Below are 20140 nucleotides of genomic sequence, written 5' to 3' on the forward strand. Positions count from 1 at the left end.
AAAGTCTAAAAATACATACGTCTCTCACAGGAAACAAGCCCAAGTTCTAATAAACAGCAATTGACTTGCAGGTTAGGCTGAGAACCAGTTCACATCCACGCAGAGTGACATGCCTGCTATCCAGAAGCAATACAGTCAGCATTGAAGCCAACTTGAGCATCAGACATTGTGCAGGGAGGCCGGGAGGGAGGCAAGGGCTTGGGGAGCTTGAGGGGGGGAAGGGGGCGCAGTGGACCAGGGGTATCAGCTGTTTGCCTTGATCTTGCAGGGTCACTGAGACATGTGTGTCTGTGCATGTGCTGTGGGCCAAGGGGTCCCCACGGTGTAAAGCCTGGGAGATCAGGGTACAGATGAAGGCATGTGTTTCTGAGATACATTAATAAGCACAGAAAAAAAAAACCAAAAAGCAAAAAACTCCTGCAGGTCATACAACCTGCATTTAGCAACAGACTTGAATATGAGGGACTGCATTTGAATGGCTATATATATATATGTATCCGTATCTGTATGTACAGGCTACAGCTACCCATAGAAAAACGTGAACAGAGAGATACATGTTTCTGTGCAGAGAGAAAGGGTTATGTGCTTTGCTTCTGACATGAACCAATGCCGGAGGCCGTTTGAGGCAGCGCTGGCAAGCGGGGACCGCAGGATTGTTTGTTAAGCTCAACATGGGATAGCGATGCAGGGACTTGAAGCCAGGAGATGGGGGAGAAGAGAGGGAAACGGACGGGAGAGGGAGAAACTGATGTGGCCCCAGGGTCTAACCCAAACTGAGCAAAAGCCGCTCTTTGGGAAATGGTTATGTCTGGGAAAGAGCACCAGTTTCGTGCCCCACTCCCAACATTCTTGGTGCAAACGGTTGAGTGATGGCTGAACATGTTTTGAATAGCTAAGTGACTTCATTGAGCGATGGTCTATTTGACGCATACTGCATTTGGTGCCCTTTCTCAATCCAAACCGCTGCCTTGAACATAGTCTGCAGAGGAGCTGTATGCTGAATACTCTATGCTCTTCCCCAGCCAGAGAATCAATATCAGGAAATTAATAGGGACTGTTTTAAACACACCCGTCCTTAAAAAATGAAAAGCCTTTCAAGCAGCTTGTCATTAACAGTGGAAAGGCTTCCATTTAATTAAACATTTATGGCAGACTTCTATTCCAAAAGAGAAGAAAAGCAAAGTGAATGAGAGTTGCTTTAGGGAAATGATCATAGTAGCAATTTGCCTTCCTTGGGTTTTAGTTAGATGGATGGAGATATGCAGCCAAGAAATTAGAGGAAAGATGGAATATGATTTTAGGAGAAATATACTCAGAAATTGCTAAGTTGGTATAAATATACTTGTTATCAGGGTTTTACTTGCAAATTCTTCATTCTGTGATCTCTGAAACATTTTATAATTCCCAGAAGGCAAGAGGACTAGAGGTGGCTTTGGATCACTTGTATATTAAAAGGCTGAAGTATTTTCATTTAAATTCCATCTGTTTGGTGCCTACATCCCCAAATGTGCTGCCCACCCCCTTTAACTTTCTCTCCACGCTGCACCCTCTGCCACCCTCCAACCCCCCCACAACCATCCCTAAAAGGGTTAGGATTACAACACTTTCCCAAGGGTTGTGTGATGTGCACCGGAGCTGTGGGTTTGGCCCCTCTCCCAGGCCTGGGGCCTCCGGGCAGTGAGGGGAGGGCTGGGGCAAGCTCCCTTCAGGATGCTATTCCTTTTCCACTTGTGGCCAAAGCACAGGCAGGAAGGGTGGGTGCTCGGGACCCTAGTTCAACCTGGCCTTCAATTTCTAAAGCATCTGTCCCTGTGGGGCTTTGTGGGCCTGGGACCGCCTTAGGAAGTTGGGCTTTGGCCACTTAGGAAGTGGTTTAAAGACTTTAAGCCACTTATTTTCAAAGACTGCACTGATTTCCGAAGACTGTAAGAGCACTTATTTCTGAAGGTTGGCACAGATGGTTCTCGTGGGGTGTTCCTATACTCGCTTTCTGGAGCATTCAAAATAGGGTCAGCCTTTATGGAGATCATGTTGTCAGTGCTTCACCTGTCCCCCAGTCTATGTTTTTTTGTGAGAAATGGGACTTTCAAAAAAGATTCCCCCATCACCTCTGTATTGTATTTCCTGCCCACACCCCCCAAAAAAGTTGTGAACAGACTTCAAATCTCCCCAAGATGCTGCTGATAACTCCAGATAAAAAACAACCCTGTCTGCTTCTGATCTCTTCCGCTTTCTGGTTTTCACTCGGGCTTTTTGTCGCCTGAGACACTTTTTCTTCCATTCACTTCTTGATGAAAATAAAAATCAGAAAATATTTCCCTGCCTCTGTTGCTGCTTTTGAAGTGTACCAGTCTGCTGAAGAAGGAGGAGGGACAGGACCACCTGTTAGGGGTTGACACCCAGCAGCAGAGGAGAGGAACCAAGAAGAAGCCACAACCTTTATTATTTTTCCCTCTGCAGAGTGAACAGCCGAGTCTCTGTATGTGAACCTGAACTCCCTAGCAGACTGGGGGTCCTTAGTGGGACTGACGGGGTGGGATGGGCTGCATGTGGATCCAGGTATGTGGAGCCCGATAGGAGAAGTCCTTGAACTTTTCAGGAAAGCTGCGCTAAGAGCCTCCGAATGGAGAGATGAGTTGGCCCTTTCAGGGAACCGTTCAATAAAATCCACAACAGGACCCGAAAGCATCGCTTCTGAGCGAGGCATCTCTGGGCCGTGCTGTGCCTTGCTGCTCAGGATATTAACCTCAGTTGTCACCTAAAGGAATCATTGTCTCCAGGGGCAGCAAGAAATTCACTCTGTGTTTGTTCTCTCCTGCGCCTCCCTCCCCTCTGTCCGGGCTCCACGGGCTCCACGGCTCCCCCAGAGGATTTCCAGCCCTGCAGAGGAGGAGTCAGGAGCAGTACAACGCGCCGTCGGTAGCAGAACCCGCCCTCCCTCTCTCGCCCCTTTCCTTGCTGTGAAGCAGCGCAGAAATCGTCTTCTCTGTCTCCACTGTTGCATTCTCTCCACTGAATTTCCGATTTCCTCTTCCATCCACGGCTTCTCCCATCTTTGCTTCCACGTGCTGCTTGCTGACGGTGGCTCTGCAACCCTTGCTACCTCCCGACTCTCTTTGAGCAAGAAGTGTCTCAATTTTCCTGAACTGTCTCTGTCAAGTTGATAGTTGCATACCCTTTGCGAGGTGGCGAGGGCTCCACGCTGGGTTCAGCCGTGCCTCTCTTGTTCTCCAGAAGGAAAGTTCTCCCTATTTTAGGGATGCCAACAGCCTTTCCCAGATAATCTACCTTTAAGTGTGGATGAGCTGATTATGGAAGTTCTTAATGGGCCATCGCATGATATACCTAATCACTCCAGAATTCCCAAGATTATTTGACCCTTTGTAGGCACTTTGCACACAGTAGGTGCATAAAAATATTTATCAATGGATTGATTTCAAAATTCTTCAAATTATTTAAATGAATTCAAACATCATAAGGACATGTGACAAGCGAGTAATGAAGAAAGGAAGAAGGGGGTGAGGAAGTCAGGAATGTTGGTTTGTTCTTCCTGGTGCATCTTGTTTAAAAGAATAATAACAAATCACAAAATTCATTAATTCAATTCAGAAGGAGTCTGTCATTAGGGTTGTGTGGCTCCTAATGGGCTAGTGGAAAATTATCAGTAGACTCAGTCTCTGCAAGTGAGGAAAAAATAACCAATTGATTTTCTCCCCTTTTCCGCTTTTAAAGTACACCAAAGTCCACTTGGATTGTAATAGTCCCTGGAATAGACACTTTGGGTAGAGAGCAGACATTATGGACCATCCCCATTTAGGTGCCTCAGAATCTTCTATTCTCTAGCAAACCTCTCCACCCAGTTCCCAGGACCCTGAGAATAAATAGTCCCCAAGGTCTTAGGTTCTGACCAGCAGTTTTCCATAGAGCCAAGCCCCACATTCCTAAGCATCCTCACCTGGGAAGGCAAACTTGAACCCTTTACTGAAGAACAAACTCTGCGAGTCCTTGCCCACTCACACTGCCCTTCCCGCCCCCACTGCCCTTCCCAGCTGAGCAGAACTAGGCACACAGGAGTGACATCACACACCAAGGCCATATGGGCAGAGCCAGAACTTGAATCCAGGCCCCTCGCTTCCACCCTGCAAGCCTCTAGAGGGCTCTATGCACATACCCTGGCCTACTGTGTGGCCTTGTGCTCATATTCACTGCTAGCACTGGATTTTATTCTGTGTCCCATTAAGCGTCCCCCATCGAGGGCCCAGCCTGAGCCTGTCAGGAAATCTGGGTTCTGACCCACCTGACTCTCCAAACGCCACTCACTCCAGCGGCCCTGTGCTTTGAAGAGAGACAGTTCTGCCAGAACCCCCTCACTCCCACGAGGCGGAAGGAATGCGACACTGAACTTCAGGCCAGACCCACCACATGCCTCTTTGGGCTTGCCCTTTCATTTTCAGAAGTGTCCTTAATGTAAACTATCCATTGGTTTTATGTCCGCAAGCATTTTTCAGAAAACAGCAAATTTAGGTCCCCTGTAGTCATGGAAGTTTCCAGGGGAAGCTTTGTGGCGTGGGGTGTAGTTGAAACAATTTTACAGCCACACGGACCTGGGTTCATTCCAAGCACTGCAGCCTGGGAGATCCGGGGTAGGTTCTCTCACCTCTTCAAGCCTGTTTCCTTCTCTGTGAAAAGAAAGCCAAATAGCTTTCTCACAGGGTGGTTTCTCTGACTGACTTGTCTGCGGTTGCAATCAACAACCCCAACCTGTACCCCTCCTACAGTCCTCCTTACTCTGTCTTCTTTTTCTTTACAGAGTACTTACCACCTTCTAGCACAGTACATAGTCTCCTCGTGGTATTTGTTGTCTGTCGCCACCCCTGGACTGCGCGCCCCAAGAGGGCAGGGATTGCGGTCTGTTTTGCGCTTTGCTGTAACCATGGCAACTAGGACGTTGCAAGCCGTCAGCCTTTGTTGGGGCGTGAACGCAGGACGTAGGACGCGGTGGGGATTCAGACATGGCGGTCCCTTCACACCGTCAGAGGATTGTTCTTTCAGTGGTACACGGTGATCAGTGGTGGCAAAAGCATCCTTTTTTTTTTTGGACATTCCAGAAAATAGTGAGCTTGACACAGAGGAGGGCCAGAGGGTGGGAGAGAGAGGGAGAGAGAGAAGGGAGAGCAGTGTTCAACACACAAGGGATAAGAATAAGGAAAGATAACAAAAAGGAAAAGTGTTTGGAGAAAAAATAAATGCCTGAGAAGGAAGTGCTGGGGGGTGAGCGTCCTCTAAATAGATCCTGGCGGAGCTTTCCTGCCTCCACATCGTCCAGAGCGGCTGTCACAGAGATCCTGCGGGAGAGCTTCCCCTGAGCGTTCGCTTTCAGGTCAGGCGGGAGGAGAAGATACCGGACGAATGATGCAAAAGATTTTTAACCTGTTCAAAATTCGATGGTTCCTTTTAGCCTCAGATATAAGTATTGTGGCCGAAAGACCCATATTCAAATGATATATGCATTTTCAGTTTCTGGGTTAGTTTATAGGTACAGATCAGGCCATTCCTTCACTCATTTATTTGTTAAATCTTTGATGAAGTTCTGCAAAGCGCCAGGTTGAAGTCAGGATGGGAAGTGGCTCCTTTCAGGGTCACAGCCCTCAGTCCTTAGAGCCTACTGGGAGAGAGAGGCCCTAATTCAAAGAATATGTATACACACATATATGTAAATTACAACCATGATAAGCGTTCTCAAGGGAGGTCGCATGGGACTGTGAGTTCAGAATATCTAGATGGTATCTAATCAGAGAAGGCTTCCCTGAGGAGGGGACAGGAGAATGAATATCTGAAGGAGGAGTAGGAGTTAATTGGGTGAAGAGAGGAAGAAAGGCCATTCCAGGTCAGAGGGCAGCAAGTGCAGAGATCAGTGAGGAAGAGCGAGGCGAGGCCTGGGTGAAGGCTGGTGGCTGGAAAACAGAGCTGGAGGTGGGTCTGTAGTGGGGTGACAGTGCTGGATGGTATAGGGACAGGGGTGCAGAAGTAGTTTAAGTCCCAGAGGTGTGTGGCCTTGTTAGTCTTGTTAAAGAGTTTTGTTCTTTGACTTTTGGCTTCTTGCTTATAAGCTGTGTGACCTTGGACTAGTTAATTTCATCTCTGTGCCTCCTTTGTGCCATCCGTTTAGTGACCGCCCCTAGGGTCATTGTGAGGATTCGAGCCCCGCTCCCTGCTCCTCCTGCTTCCATCCCAATCTGATCGTGCTGGTCTCTTTGGCCTCCAAACTCCCCCTGAGAGTACAGAGAAGGGAGGGAATAGATCGACTCAACTCCAATCAACAAAATTCAAAATCCACTCAGTGGAGGTGTTGACGGCAGGTGCCAGCCCTGTGCTAACACAGGAAGGCAGTGGTGAGCAGGCCCCCCATCCTGAGGACCATCCAGGTGAGTCCCCACAGGGGATCCCAAAGAACAGGCATCTCGCCAAACGGCTCCACTCCATACCAGACATTTGACAGAGCCTGTTGCCGCCTCTCCTCCCCCTCCCACAAGTTCAGAGAGATTCCTGGCATCTCTTCCAATCAGTTAGGATCATCGAGGATTTGAGCTGGAATTTGAATGCGGCTCAGTTATATCCAGCAGACTTTTTGAAAATAGGAATGAGAGAGGAGAGCTCTTCATCCCCAATGCCAAGAAATGCATGTCAACCGTTTTGGGATCGTTGGTGAGCTGCGTGGGCCTCGCGGCATTCTGGTCCTCTCTCCTGGCTACGAGAGGGCCTTCTTCTCCCACTTCCGTCTCCCCTCGGTTCCCAGGCACGATCAGTTATAAAGTGAACCATCTACTGAAACAGCTTTTGGGGGAGGAGAGAACGAACTTAATGGACACATCAATTGTAAAACACACTCGAGGTTCAGAAACCTTGAAAGCTAAAATATGTGCCTTAGAAGCATATGAAGATGCTAAGCTATCTTGCTGGCAGTGGGAAATGCAGGCAGGGTGCTCAGAGAGCCTGAGGGATTTCACCAGTACACAGCGAGGGCCTTCCCGTGACTCGGGGAGCAGCAGAAGGCAGAAGAGTGTGGTCCTACAGCATCTTTCTTGACAAGGAAAAGGGTGACAGTGGATCTCTATCCAACAGCCGTTCCCTGAGCAATGGCAGGTACTGTGTGAGAGTCTAGGACAGAGTCAAAGGCTCAGTCCCTGACCTCGGGCAAGAAGGACTTCTTGTCTAGCACTGAAGACACAGCAGTAAACAGACTATGACGACAGCACAGCACAAAACACAAGCACAGGGGATTCTGGGAGCACAGAGACGGCGGGGGGGGGGCGGGTGCCGTGGGAGACCGGGTTCTGAAGGATGCGTAGGGGTGAGCAAGCTAGGGAGAGGAAGAGCACCTCAGACTGAAGGAAGGGCCAGGTGCAGAAACAGATGCCCAAGCTGCCATGCCAAGGGTCCCGCGCGGCTGGAAGGGAGAAGGCAGGGAGGAGTGAGCCTGGGAGGCAGTGGGGATGTGCTCCCAAAGGAACAGAAATGGCTCACAGGGCAGTATGTGTTTCAGCATGGGAGAAAAGGAGGCCCAGGAAGGCTCAAGCAAGGACAGCCAGTGGCTTTACCCATTAGCAAGCTCACTGGATGTTGAGGCTTTCCCGGAGGGCACCAGGGGTCGGCCGGAGCTGGTGAGCTTTACTGGGAAGGGGTGAGGCACAACGTGGAGGTTGTTGCAGTGAGCAGGTGACTTGCACAGAGTTGGTTGTAGTAAACAGAGAGAAGAGAGAAGATTATAAGGGATGCACAAAACAGGTGCATCGAGGTCTTCCCTTCTCTTCTGACTTCCCGGTATAACCGCCCCCCCTCCCAGCCCCCGCGGTTACAAAGATGCAGGAAGTCTCTGCTCAAATGTCACCTTCTCAAGGAGCCTTCTTGACTACCCTATTCTAAAGAAGCCCCCAGTCCTGTTACCCTCTTTCCGTTCCCTCTTCAACCTTTAACATTGACTTTTCCCTTCCTAGCATTTACTTGTCTGTGATCCGTGTCCCCCTATAAGACTGAATGCTCCAGGGGCGCCTGGGTGGCTCAGTTGGTTAAGCAACTGCCTTCGGCTCAGGTCATGATCCTGGGGTCCCAGGATCGAGTCCCACATCGGGCTCCCTGCTTGGCAGGGAGTCTGCTTCTCCCTCTGACCCTCCCCCCTCTCATGTGCTCTCTCTCTCTCTCTCATTCTCTCTCTCTCAAATAAATAAATAAAATCTTAAAAAAAAAAAAAAAAAGATTGAATGCTCCATGAAGGCGGGTGCCGCATCTGTCTTGGCAGACAGAGAGAGTGCTGAGGAGCCACACGTTGGATCAATGACTAAAGAAACAGCGCCTGCCCTCAAGGAGCTCCCATCGAGAGAGGGGACAGGCTCCTAAACAAAATCGCCCAGCATCCTCTTGACCAGCCTTTTCTCCTAGGCTTGGCCGGAACCCCTTTGTGAAAGACTCAGAATAGGCAGGTGATCCCCCTTGCGCCCTGCACCCTGGGAGGCTCTCTGGGGGCAGGGGTGCCTCGGGGCCACAGCTTCGGCATAAAGCTGCAGGAAGCTGATAAGCCACAGCACGCCTGCTCCCTCCCAGGCAGCAGTCACCTTTTCTCTCAATCTAAATCCTTGTTCCTTATCACCTGGCCCAGAGGCACTGCGTAGCAGCCCTGGGTCGGCTCTGAGGAGCCGCCGCTCCTTTCCCTTGCTGACAGTCTTCATTCACTCTTCCCTGAACTTCCTCTTTGCTACCCCATCAACATGCCATTTAAATCCCCCAGCGCCAGCCTCTCTCTGGCCTGGCTGTGGGGCAAAATTCACTGGTGACTGGCTGCTGCTGACCCCGAGACCTTTATTCCGGTCTTGACCCACTGCTCTCCTCTCTCGCTTTCTCTGCATAAAGGATCATGCATTCTTTTCTGTCACTTCCGTCCCCACACCTCTGATCCTTCATCCTTCTTGAATTGTCCCTAAGGTTGGAAACCTTTCCCCCCAGTTTTCCTCCGATATATTTTGCAAAGGAGGTAACCCTGACATGACTTTGAAACTCAAAATAACTAGAATAATAACAGCTAATCACCCATTGAGTGCTTCCTTTGTGCTAAGCACTATTTAGATGCTTTTCAGAGGTTAGCTCTTATTTAACCTTTACGATTCTGAAGGTATATATGGCGATGCCCATTATCTCCATCTTAAGTAACTCACCCGAGGTCATACAGCAGAGCCCAAGCTGTCCATTCCCAAAACCTGTGCACAGCCTCCTGTTACACTAATTATATTTGCAATTTTCCCCTAGCCCCCAAATTTATAAATAAATATCTCGGAGAAGTTGAGAGCAAGGCTGAGCAGAAATTGCCATTTGTACTCCATGCATGATGAAGTCTTCAAAACTTCGGAGCGTCAGTTTGGATAGGCTCCCTACCTAGGACAGAGTGGGGAAAAGTGGCCGGGCTGCCAGTTTTTTCTCATTGCTTTGAGAACAGAAGAATGCCTCAAAATGCATGGACATCCCTCTCTCTGCAGTTCCTGGAGGGGGAGAGGGTGCATATACCCTCTCCCCCACCCTCTGCCAAGAGGGCCTGTTCCCAACCACATTCTGCTTGTCTCCAGGATTCGGCTAAATTGCCACTTCCCCAACACCTCAGCTGCCTCCCAACTAGGTGACATCCCCTCCTTCTTTCCTCCCCCAGCGTCCACATATGCCTCTAACACATCTTCCATCTTCCCGTTGCTTGTTTCTGGTTCTGTCTCTACTTCTAGACCATGAGTTCCCTTAGCCACTTCATCAATAAAATTCACTGGGCTACTATGTGCCAAGTACCATCCTATTTAAAAAAGGTGAGAAGATGTGGCCCTGCCCTCCAGGAGCTTATGCTCTAGTGGGGGATATAGGGACACAAGCAAGCACACTCAGGGTGGGGACCTTGCTCCAGGAAGAGGTGTGAGAGAGCACGGATTGTTCAGGGGACCACACAAGGTTTCTGGTATGGCTCGGAGGGGAGGTAAGGGAAGGTATTAGTACCGAGGGACAAGATTGGACAGAGCCTACATCGTGGAGGGACGGCTATGCTGTGCAAGGAGACCAGAGAGGAGATTGTCAAGAAGGGAACGACACGGTCAAACTTGCGCTTGGGAGGATGGTTCAGGAAGTGGGGATGGGAAGAGGAGGAGGAGGACAGAGCAGGGACTCCTGGAAGGAGAGGATTGCACAGTCTGACAAGTGATGAAGCAGCTGACCCAGGGAAGGGGACTGACCCCAGAGGATGCACAGGACCTGGGGACTGTTGTTGAGGAAGGTGTGACAGTGAGTGACCTTGTCTGAAATGGGGCAAAGAGGAGAAATCTGCAGGGAGAAGATGGTACCTTTCATCTTGGATAGAGGGATTCCAGATCTGTGCCCCCCAGGCCTCGCCAGTGCCAGGCATGTAGTAGGAGCTCAGTGAGTGTTTGTTGAATGAATGAATGAATGAATGAAGAAAAAGACATAGAACATAGCTTTGCATCTAGAGATTAGGATACATATTTAATCTCAGATTTTCTCCAGCACCTTCATAATCAGAGGATATTCCAGCCAGGCCTGGGTTCAAATCCCAGCGTTACCCCTTACCAGCTAGGTAACCTTGGACAAGGAACGGCACCTCTCTGGCTCGATCTTCTCTTGTGTAAATGGGAAAAGTTGTATCCTGCCTGTTACGGATCACACTTCCTGACCTATAGCAGTTGCAAACAGTGACCTGCCCGGGAGTTGTGTGTAGCCCTCAAATCTTCCACACATGAACTTCCCTATAAAAATCCCTTATTTTCGGCTTCTCTTGAGAAAAACAGTCAGGTTTTTGTAAGCGCGGGGTCCCTTTCCTGTTTGGCCCCAGCTGGCAGGGGCGGGGCAGGCAGCAGACAGATGTCCCTCCAGGGGTTGCAGGGGCTCTGCAGTCCCCCAAAGTCCCCTCTGCTCCCAAGCGTCTTCCCTGGCTGCCCTGCCTCGAATGCCCAGCTCCTCTGATGCCAATGGCAAATTGTAGGCGGAGGCTGTGTCTCCCGATGGCCCCCAAGTGCTGGAAATGTAAGCAAACCAAGAGCAGCCCAGGCAGGGCAGAGCCACCAACGGAGTGAACCAAGCCGTGCCTCTGGAAATAAATGCATGGAGAGCCAGCGGTCCCCTGGCAGTGGCTGCTGACGGGGTTGATTCAGGGGGAAGACTAGCCTCACCGGCCCCCGTTCATAAAGCATCTCTACAGGAACTTGCTGCTTTTAAAGAGAGGCTGTCGCCCACTTTATGCCACCCCCATAGTTTCTCTTTCAGAGTTTGACATTTTCTGACCTTGACCCCCCAGTTCGGGGGGAAAGTGCACCCTGTCGTGCAGGCCACGTGGTGTGCTTTATTCAATAACTAAATGGCAGGCGCCAGGGAGTCAGCCCACATTATGGGGCCAGCGGAGAGAGAGCGGGGGTGTTGCTGGGGCACGGGGGGCACAGGGGATTCTCTACTTTCCGTGGTTGCCTCACAAAGCTTCACAGAGAAGAGGAAAATTTCCAGTCTTCGGGGGAGGGAGGAGGGAGGCGCCCTGCAATTGCTCAGAATGGATAGGATATGAAAGTAAAGCCATGCCGTTTGATCTGTGGGAATGGCCAAATCGGATCCCGCTTGACACATGTTGGATGTTTGGTAGGCAAGGCTCTGTGCTGATTCGTGGAGCTCAGACACCAGTCAGCTCCTGCGGAAGGGGGTCTGCGCTGATCCCCGCTGCTGACATCACCCATCCTCTTCCCAGCCTCTCCTGCCTACCTCATTGTCTTCATCATGCTTTCTGCTCTCTGAATTTGTCTAGAGTGTATATTATTTCTCTCCCAACCAGAATAGAAACTCTGGGAGACCAGGGTCCTTGGTCTGTCCTATTTACTGCCATAGCCCCAGGACTGAGATCAGCGTCTGGCACATAGTAGGTACTTAGGAAATGTTCGTTGGATGACAGAAGGCAGGGCCCTGCTCTGAAAGGGATGGAGGCCTAGCAGAAGAGACAGAGCCATACAAAAGCATGGGGGCCAGTGAGCTCAGGCACTGATAAAGGTGTGTGCATGGGCGGGATGAGATAACAACTGTATTTGGGGAGGTCAGGGAAGGCGTTCTCGGGAAATGCCCTTCACAGTGGGTTTTGGAGCATGAATAGGAGTTTGCCAAGGAGATCCAAAGAGAACGGCTCAAAGAAGGACATGACACCACCTGAGGCCGCCCCCGTGAGGATGATGCCAAGGACAGAGCAGAGGACCTCTTCTAGAGCAGCATTTTCAAACTGTGATGGAAACACTAACCCCCTGGGGGTCTTACTGACCCACAGGTGCCGATGCGGTGGGGTCCAGGCAGGGGGCTGAGATGCTGTTTCTAGCTCCCAGGTGAGGCTGATGTCACAGGTCTGCAGGCCACACTTTGAGAAGCAAGGTTTTGGAGCATGGCCAGAGGACGTGGATCTAAATCCTACCTCTGCCACCAGCCACCTGGGCCTGTTTGCTCACCTCTGAAAGGAAGATCGCAATCTTCCTCCGAAGCACTGAATAAGTTCAGAGCACCTGAACTTGGTAAAGCCATTAGTTTAGTCCCAGGCACTTCCCGTCAGTATGTTTCAGCTAATGTTGTTATTTAGGGTCAATGGCGGTGCCCACAGGTATGACAGGAATGGATGGTTTCCCCTGAGAGCTGATGGTGTTTGAGGGTCTCCTGTGTGTTGGGCCAAGTCCTAAGGACCACACATATGTCACCTTGCTTAGGCTACACAGCACTCTATGATGTGGGTGTTATGATTCTTATCTTCCCTGTAGGAAATGGAGGGAGTGTATTAGTCTCCTATTGCTGCCGTAACAAATCACCACAAAGCTTAATGGCTTAAAATAACACCAACTAATCACCTTGCAGTTCTGGAGGTCAGGAGTCTGAAATTGGTCTCCCTGGATTGCAATCAAGGTGTCAACGGGCCTGTGTTCCTTCTAGAGGCTCTAGGGGTGAATCTGTTTCCTGGCCTTTTCCAGCTTCTAGAGACTGCCCACATTCTATTGGGGCAGAAAGGCTTCCTCCATCTTCAAAGCTGGCAGGTGCCAGACAGAGTCCCTCCCATGTTGCATCCCTCTGACTCTGACTCTCCTGCGTCCCTCCTCCACATTTAAGGACCCTCATGATTACATTGGGCCCGCCTGGATAATCCAGGATAATCTCCCTCTCTTTAAGATCAGTTGATTAGCAACCTTAATTCCCCCTTGCCATGCAATGTAACATATTCACGGGTTATAGGAACTGGGGTGTGGGCATCTTCAGCAGGCCATTATTCTGCCAGTACAGGGAGTGAGTGTTTAAAGATCCCCTAATGTCACAACCTCAGAATGGTACTCCTGGAAGGGATTTTAGAGCTTGTATCAGGAAGGATTAGACTTGACAAGTAACAGAAACATAAAATTAACAGAGGCTTAAATAAGACAAAAGTTTATCCTCTCTTAAGTAAACCAATCTGGAGACACGTAGTATAAGTTTGGTCTACAGGTGCCACAAATAGGTTAGCAATGCAGGCGCCTACCAGCTCCCTGCTCCACCATCCCTATGGTGTGGCCTTCAACCTCACAGTCTAGAATGGCTGCCAGAGCTCCAGCCACTGTCTTCACATTCCAGGCATCAAGGTGGAGAATGGCACAAAGAGACACAGGCAGAGGGCACCTGTCACATGGTTCTTAAGGAAATTTCCTAAAAGATATCACACAATATTTTTGCTTCGGTCACTGGCCAGAAGTGTGTCACCTGACCATACATTCACTATAAGGAAGTCTGGAAAAGATCCTCTTTATTCCAGGTTGAGGGAAAGTATCTAGCAGTATATCCAGGGAGCTCATCTAGTCTAGACCCTCACCTTGTGACCAAAGAATCTGAGGCCCAGAGAGATAGGGGATTCTGCCAGTGCCATGGAGCTAGCCAGCCACAGACCAGGAGCCGGATGCCCTGCTCCCTCCCAGCGTTTAGTGCAGAGCCTCCAGCACCCGGCTGGGCACTTAGCACATAGTAGGAGCTCAGTAATGCTTGTGGAACCAACGGGATTTTGCCATCCTGCAACACCAAAAAATTCCCTGTGGACCACATACTCTGCCTCTCTGTGGGCAGGGCCGCCTGCTCTCCTGGGTCTCTATCCCATTGCTCCTGCTTATGCCTCTGTGCACCCTCGGGTGAGCTCCGGGCTTCTCTACCTGTCCCACAAAGTCACATGGAAGGGCAGTAGGATCTGACAAAAGGGAGCCCTCAGATAGCACTGAGAAACAGAGGAACGGGGGCATCTGCTTGGAGATGGGGCTTTATGTCTGGGGTGGGGGGAGGGGTGGCCGGAAACGGTCTGGCATTCCTTAGTGGCAGTGTTCGTGCCGACACAGTGCAGTGGGGGATGGAAGCTGATCAAAGCCCGAAGCCAGGCGGCAACCCATCTCCCCACGGGCTGCAAAAGCCAAAGGTCGGGCATCTGCTGCCCTGCCAGTTCAGAAGTGCACAAAGATCGTGTACTTTCTCAGGCTTCTCTGTGTTCGAGTCTCTATCTCCTCAAGCAGGTAGTAAGGCCCTTGAGACAGGGGGCTGTCAGACCTGCCTATGTGCCCCCTTGCCCCGTGGGGTGCCTGGCACATGATGGGCACTTGGTCCATAAACGGGGGATTGTCTGATCAGTCAGAATGCAATAGCCAGTGTCTGGCACATAGTAGGCTCTCAGCAAACTGTTTTAAGGAAAGAAGGGATAAAAGGAAGAAAGGAAGGAAGGATGAAAAGACAGATGCAGGAAGGGAGGGATCCATTGGTCTGAGTCTTGGCTCGCCATGGAAGTAGTGGCTCAGAGAACAGGCTGCTCTCCCGGCCTCAGCCCAGCAAGAGCGGAGTCCCTCCCCCAGGACCGAGTTCACAGGAGAACAGAAGAACCTGGCCCGGTAAGGTCTGTTTCAAAGGGCCTCCCCTCTAGCTTGAGAACACTGTGCCTTTCGGCCTTCCCAGGGGGCCTCGGTGGCCATAGTGCCTGGCACCAGGGTTCCAAGGACATGGCCAGGGGCAGAATAGGCGGGGTGGCTGATGCCTGTGAGGGAAGAGTACCACAGGGGAAAAGAAGCCACCCCCACCCCATGTCTAAGACAGTGGCTTAAAAAGGGAGAGACTGGGAGAGCAGGAGGTGGGACCAAGGAACAAACGGGAAGCAGAAGCGCAGCAAAACGAGGTTGGTGTTGGGGGGAGAACATGCAAAGGATGGGCAGAGGCCGCTGGGAGGGAGGGAAGACGGCCGGGCATGGGGGCCATCCCCTCTCAGAGCAGATGGAACAGCGGAGCCAGAGGGTCCATGACAGTTGGTGGGAGGGAAGAGAAACAGGAGCAGAGTGAGGAGAGGGGCCTGCCTCACTCCAGGCAGTGACAGACACCCCGCTTCCAGCCCCGAAAACACTGCAGGAGGAGAATTCACCCAGACCCAGAGAGTTCAGAGAATAACCAGGCAGGGGAGGAATATTCCTGGACTGAGGGATGAAGCTGCAAAGCCTGTGGTCAGGACTGAGGCTAAAATTACAGGCCAGGCGACAGGACCGCACACCAGAGCAGCCTGGGACCATAGATTTTCCCTAGAATCCAACCACATCCTGCCCTAGTTTCTTCCCTGATTGATTAAGCAGCGCGATCCAGCAGAAAGAGCTCTGTTAGGGCATCAGACGGGTGTGGGTTTGAATCCCGACCAGCTCCACAACCCCGGGGAGGGGGGTGATTCTCTGCCATTTCTCATCTGCCACAGAACACAGGAATAATAATTCCTACCATGCAGTGGGTTACAAAATTTAAAATAATCTCTATAAAGGACTTGTACACAGAGTAGGGGCTCAAAAGATCATCGATGTTGCAAATCAAGATTTCCCAGCCTTCAGTCATTTGGGTACTGCCTTCATTACGTTTGCCGTATCCAGGTACCACCTATGTTGTTATTAATTGAATACTTCTCTAACTGATCCTGTTTTAGCCTCATCCTAAGCAATAATAGCCAAGGAATCACTCGCTTAATGCGCTAGTGAAAATTTTAACACACGTTAAAAATACTCCACTTAAATCTGTTGAAATGGTCATCCCTCTACCAACTAAATTCATCTCAGATACCACAACAGCCCATCATTCACTTCGCAAAAGCACCATTCTGACTTATAAACCATCCACCAGGTTTGGAAAATATGGAGAGACTGGTGTCTCCTCATCCCCATTACTCATAGGCTTTCTTCTTTAGTGATAGAGGGCCACTGGGGTGGAAAGCAAAGAGAAGGTCAGAGGCCAATCCACAGAAATTGCTTGGACTCCAAGAGCCTTTCTGTGGCATAGGGAACACTCAGCTCTTCGTTAAAATTTGACCCATGCTTACATCTCTGGAAGGACAATGGTGTGGACTACAGCCCAGAGAGAGGTCATGAGCCTATCTCTTTTGCTGACAGATGAGCCTGAGCTGAAGGACTTGCCCTCTGTCTTCCTGTAGGTCTTCACCCAAATGACTGAAGGCTGGGAAATCTTGATTTGCAACATTGATGATCTTTTGAGCCCCTACTCTGTGTACAAGTCCTTTATAGAGATTATTTTAAATTTTATAACCCACTGCGTGGTAGGCCTTATTATTCCTGTGTTCTGTGGCAGATGAGAGACGGGAGAGAATCTCTCCCCTCTTCCTTTCCTGAAAAGGGTCAGGAGATGCCCCCTCCCAAGACCACCTAAGGAAGAGGAATTAGCTCTTTCCTCTGCATCTACTAGAAGTGAAGGGATTTCTTTCTCCACCCTAGAGTCTCTCAAACATTGAGGGATTTGCCCCTAGTGTGAAGAAATGCTATGAGATTTCTCAGTAATGACTGTCCTGGGGGGGGGGGGGGGTGAGGCCCCAGCCTTGTAGTAATAGTAATGACTGTCTTGCATGACAGTAACGGCAGAAAGGATTTGGAGGGATCTAGGACAGGTTTGCAATTATGTGGGTTAGGACTCCAGGTGTTGGGTCAGAGCAGAGGAACACAGGTGTGTCCTTCCCTACCTTTGGTCCCGACTCAACCACTTGGTTTCACAGGTTCATCTATAGAGCATGCTCTTGAAATTGTAGTGTTGAACTTCACCCCAAGCATGTTTATCCTGAAGATCCAGCACTGTCTCATTACAGCCTAGACTGCTGAAAAGAGACAGTTATTTCTTAAACAGTTGAACAAATCAACACTATTAAAGGTATAAACTAGGGCGCCTGGGTGGCTCAGTTGGTTGGGCAACTGCCTTCAGCTCAGGTCATGATCCTGGAGTCCCGGGATCGAGTCCCGCATCGGGCTCCCTGCTCGGCAGGGGGTCTGCTTCTCCCTCTCCCGCTCCCCCCTCTCGTGCTCACTCTCTCTCTCTCTCAAATAAATAAATAAAATCTTTAAAAATAAATAAAGGTATAAACTAATTGCTGGGTATTAACGTGGGGGGTTGGAAATAAATCACCATCTATGCAGCCATGAACAGAGAGGCTGGGAAAGACAGGATACCTCAAAGAAAGAATTGAGAGCAGTGTGCTTTCCCTTTGGAGGGGCCTGAGCTGTCATGAACTAGTTGGCTCTAAGAGCCCCCTTTGGGATGGCAGGCGTGGGGGAAGTAAGCGTTCTCACAATGAAGCTGATGGGATTTTAATAGCCAGACAGATGGCCTGAGAAAAAAAGGAAGATTTTTTTTTCAAATGAGGGAAAACACTTCCATAGCTTCCCTTCAATTAAAACAAAGTGAGAGCCCTCCATGTCGGGAAGATTTATCACCATTATTAGTATTGTCAGTTTGGAGGTCTTCTTTTTAATAATTGCACGATTAAGCATCAATAATAAAGTAGGGTAGTATTTTCCAACAAATTAGAGGGTGTAGCTGTCCACTGACTTTCAATGCAATTATTATCACTTTGGCTTCATTGGATTTCACAATTTAATAATGATCCCAAATAATTGTGTTGTTGCTCTTCTTATTTATACAATCAAACATTTATTACTTATTGGATTTTTTAGTGGCCATGCTCCTAGCAACTGCAGGTTCCACACAAGCCACCAGTGAGCAGCCAGCATTTCTCAAAATCTTATGTCACAAAGCCTAGGAAGAGGAGGAAATGCAAAGAAAAGGAGGTCTTCAAAAAGAAAGAGAGGTTAGAGAGGGAAGGAAGAGAAGAAAACATCTACTGAGCACCACCCCCACCCCCGCCCCAGGTACTAAGGGCTTTTATTGTCTCCTCAGAACAACACGCAGCATCTGTGTTAGGGTCTCGTGTAGCAGGGAGGAGACTAAGGAGCTCAGAGATTAAGTAAATGGCCCAAAGTGGCACAGCTAACAGGTGCAGAGGCGGGAGTCAGGTTCAGGGCTCCCTCTTCACCCTATTCACTCCAGCAGGGGGCTTCCTGCCCTGTAGCTCCTTCTCCAGGTATTACCACACTGTGAGAATCATCCCTGTCCCTGGAGATGGACTATCCAGAGGCTAAAAGGTAGCAAATCCACAGGGGAATCCTGCCTCCTGGTCTGCCTATATTACACTTCCCTAATTCAGTGATCCGATTCTCCTAATGGCTGAACATTGTAAAGATAAGCTGATGCTGGTCCCCAAAAGCATGCAGCCCAGGCATCCTTTGGCTGTACCAAAAATGGACACCATAGGGAGAGGAGGAAGGGACATTCCATAAGAAATGTACATGTACCAAGTGCATGTCTACCGTGGGCTGGATACTTTGGGAGTTACAACTGTACAGACCTTCTTTCATTCAATCCCTACAGTGTTTCCTGCATGGCAGTGATTCCCGTTGCACAGATGAGAGAACTGAGGCCAAAAGAAAAATGACCTTTTCAGGTTAGTTGTTGGTAGAATTTGGATTTAAATCCTGGAAACCCAGTGGATTCCAAACATTAGTAATCAATTTTACTTCAGCATCAGGATCATGAATTTCGATAAAGGACAAAAGGAAGGAGTGGGAGAGATTAAGGATGTGACCTAAAAAGAGACTGAGAATAAAGGTGGTTGCCCAAGGGATGATGGATTTGAGTCCTTTCCTGTCCCAAAGCTGACACTCAAATCCAATTCAGCAAGCACTCACTGGTTGTCAACAATATGCGCATCATGGCCCTAAAGCACCAGGTGCCAACCAAAGGTTTGGATTTACTGCCGTCTTCCATTTTAGAAACTTTTGATGCTGAATAAAGAGATGTACTATTTTTCCTCAGGAAAGATAAAATAACTTAGTTGCTCTTCACTGTGCTGGTTCCAAATAAGAAAGTTCTGGTCTCTGTACTAGAGCGTTTGGAAGCATTCTCTACGTGCTAAGTTGCTGCATCGGTTACCTTTAGGCTTTGAGCTCTAAACCAACTGCAAGTGAGGGTGAAGGTCTGAAGAAAAAGAAAAAGGGAAAGGTCACAGAAATACAACCAAAGAGAAAGAAAAAGATGATAGGTAGATAAATGATAGATAGATGAATGGATGGATAGATAGATTGACCGATCAATAAAGATAGGCAGACCTTGAGCTTCTAACTTATGAAGAAAGCAGATAAAAATTTTAAAATAAAATAAAACATAGGACATGATTTTTCTATTTTTCTTTCCTATTCTTTATTTAAAAAATAAGTTTATGGGGCGCCTGGGTGGCTCAGTCATTTGAGCATCCAACTCTTGGTTTCGGCTCAGGTCATGATCTCAGGGTCATGAGACTGAGCTCCACATTGGGCTCCGTGCTCAGTGAGGAGTCTGCTTGGGGTCCTTTGCCCCTGCCCCTGCCTCTGCTATCTCTCTCTCTTTCTCCCCCTCTCAAATAAATCTTAAAATTTTTTAAAAATAAATTTATAAAAAGGCTGACAGGAGAAAAAGAATGAAAGAGTGCAGGACAGAATCAGAGTTGTTAGATGTGGTGTGCTGGTAACAATGAAGGTAGCAATGAAGGAGGTGATGGTTGTGGTGGTGATGGTGATAATGGTAGTGGTGGTGATGATGGTGTAGTGGTGGTGGTGGGGGTGATGGTGGTGTTAATGGTGGTGGAGATGGTGACGGTGGTGGTAGTGGTGCTGGTGGTGCTGGTGGTGTTAGTGGTGGTGGTGGTCATGACAGTGGTAGTGATGGTGGTGATGATGGTGGTAGTGGTGGTGGT

At 49.3% G+C, this 20140-nt stretch overlaps 1 protein-coding gene across 1 annotated transcript in view; it reads left to right on the forward strand.

Moving 5' to 3' along the window:
- Nucleotides 1-20140, forward strand: part of CACNG2 (calcium voltage-gated channel auxiliary subunit gamma 2) — a 110042-nt gene that overhangs the window by 937 nt on the left and 88965 nt on the right. The gene's annotated exons all lie outside the window — the stretch shown is intronic.

This window comes from Mirounga leonina, unplaced genomic scaffold (genome assembly GCF_011800145.1).
Source record: "Mirounga leonina isolate KUSES-001 unplaced genomic scaffold, KU_Mleo_1.0 Mir_418, whole genome shotgun sequence".
In the NCBI taxonomy this organism is placed as follows: Eukaryota; Metazoa; Chordata; class Mammalia; order Carnivora; family Phocidae; genus Mirounga; species Mirounga leonina.